Source organism: Triticum urartu, chromosome 3 (genome assembly GCF_003073215.2).
Source record: "Triticum urartu cultivar G1812 chromosome 3, Tu2.1, whole genome shotgun sequence".
NCBI classification, from domain to species: Eukaryota; Viridiplantae; Streptophyta; class Magnoliopsida; order Poales; family Poaceae; genus Triticum; species Triticum urartu.
In genome coordinates this window covers 524,948,577-524,951,227 of record NC_053024.1, presented here as the reverse complement: position 1 = coordinate 524,951,227, position 2,651 = coordinate 524,948,577, and positions in this window count along the sequence as shown.

The following is a 2,651-nucleotide window of genomic DNA, read 5'->3' as shown; positions in this document are numbered from 1 at the left end:
TTGATGCCCTGCCGCACGTCTGCGTCACTTTCGTCCTTGTGGAAAAGATTCCTTGAGAGGAGCAGTCCACGGTCGCTTATATGAAAACGGGCCCGGAAAGAGTCCTTGTGCGACCGTGGAGTAGCTAGGTTTTAATGCACCTCTTGTATGGGAAAAAAGAGATCAAAAAGAAAAAGGGGCAAGGTCACATAGGGTCGAGCCGCACTATAGACCTATCCGTATTTTGCCTCCGTCGTTTCCCAAAGTATTTTGAGTGCAAAATTATGTACACGCGGTACATATGCTGCAGATGTGTGCGGCGATCGACGGAGGCAAAACTGCTAGTCTAGCTCTGGAGTCCTCGAGCTGTCATCATGCAGAGTAGACCGGACACGTTTAACAGTGTTCGAGGGCTTAATAGCCGATGAGGTCTTCGACCAAGGGAGGCCGCTCTGCATTCGGCCGCAAGGGCCGCGGTATGGTCCTCAGTATGGAGGGAGCGCTCCGTGTTTTGATGACCCACAAGTATAGGGGATCTATCGTAGTCCTTTCGATAAGTAAGAGTGTCGAACCCAATGAGGAGCAGAAGGAAATGACAAGCAGTTTTCAGTAAGGTATTCTCTGCAAGCACTGAAATTATCGGTAACAGATAGTTTTGTGGTAAGGTAATTCGTAACGGGTAACAAGTAACAAAAGTAAACAAGGTGCAGCAAGGTGGCCCAATCCTTTTTGTTGCAAAGGACAAGCCTGGACAAACTCTTATATAAAGGAAAGCGCTCCCGAGGACACATGGGAATTATCGTCAACCTAGTTTTCATCATGCTCATATGATTCGCGTTCGTTAGTTTGATAATTTGATATGTGGGTGGACCAGTGCTTGGGTACTGCCCTTCCTTGGACAAGCATCCCACTTATGATTAACCCCCCTCGCAAGCATCTGCAACTACGAAAGAAGAATTAAGGTAAAGCTAACCATAGCATGAAACATATGTATCCAAATCAGCCCCTTACGAAGCAACGCATAAACTAGGGTTTAAGCTTCTGTCAATCTAGCAACCCATCATCTACTTATTACTTCCCAATGCCTTTCCCTAGGCCCAAAAAATGGTGAAGTGTCATGTAGTCGACGTTCACATAACACCACTAGAGGAAGGACAACATACATCTCATCAAAATATTGAATGAATACCAAATTCACATGACTACTTATAACAAGACTTCTCCCATGTCCTCAGGAACAAATATAACTACTCACAAATCATATTCATGTTCATAATTAGAGGGGTATTAATGTGCATAAAGGATCTGAACATATAATCTTCCACCAAATAAACCAACTAGCATCAACTACAAGCAGTAATCAACACTACTAACAACCCACATGTACCAATCTGAGGTTTTGAGACAAAGATCGGATACAAGAGATGAAGTAGGGTTTGAGAGGAGATGGTGCTGGTGAAGATGTTGATGGAGATTGACCCCCTCCCAATGAGAGGATCGATGGTGATGATTTCCCCCTCCCGGAGGGATGTTTCCCCGATTGAACAGCTCCACCGGAGCCCTCGATTGGTTCCGCCAATGTTCCACCTCGAGACGGTGGCACTTCGTCCCAAAAGCTTCCCTATGATTTTTTCAGGTCAAAAGACACCTTATACCAGAAGATGGGCATCAGGGGGCTTCCAGGTGGCCCACGAGGCAGGGGCGCGCCCTCCACCCTCGTGGACAGTGGGTGCCCCCCCTCTGGTGCTTTCTTCGCCCAATATTTTTAGTATATTCCAAAACTGACATTTGTGGAGTTTCAGAACTTTTGGAGTTGTGCAGAATAGGTCTCTAATATTTGACCCTTTTCCCGCCTAGGATTCCAGCTACCGGCATTCTCCCTCTTCATGTAAACCTTGTAAAATAAGAGAGAAAATGCATAAGTATTGTGACATAATGTGTAATAACAGCCCATAATGCAATAAATATCGATATAAAAGCATGATGCAAAATGGATGTATCAACTCCCCCAAGCTTAGACCTCGGTTGTCCTCAAGCGGAAGCCGATATCGAAAAATGTGTCCACATGTTCAGAAATAGAGGTGTCGATAAAATAAAATGCGGACATGAGGGCATCATGATCATTCTTAGAATAGCAACATATATATATATATATGTGTGTATATATATATTGTCATATGATTTCTTATGCTAAAGTAACAATCTATTCACAATGTAAAGTATGAATCAAAAACTTCATTGAAAAACTAGCAAACTATAATCTCAGTCACTGAAGCAATTGCAATTTATCATAACATCGGAAAGAGTCAATATAAGACATTTTCAGCAAGTCCACATACTCAACTATAATTTAGTCTTTCACAATTGCTAACACTCACGCAATACTTACGGGTATGAAGTTTTAATCGGACACAGAGAAAGATAGGGGCTTATAGTTTTCCTCCCAACCTTTTACCTCAAGGGTAACATCAACAATAATGCTTTATGAAAACCCACATCCAATTGGATATATATATATATATATCAGGATCTTTCCAACACATAGTACTTGCCAAAGGATAAAGTGTAAAAAGGGAAGGTGAAGATCACCATGACTCTTGTATAAGGTATAAGCCAAAAATAAAAGATAGGCCCTTCACAGGGGGAAGCAGAGGTTGTCATGAGCTTTTATG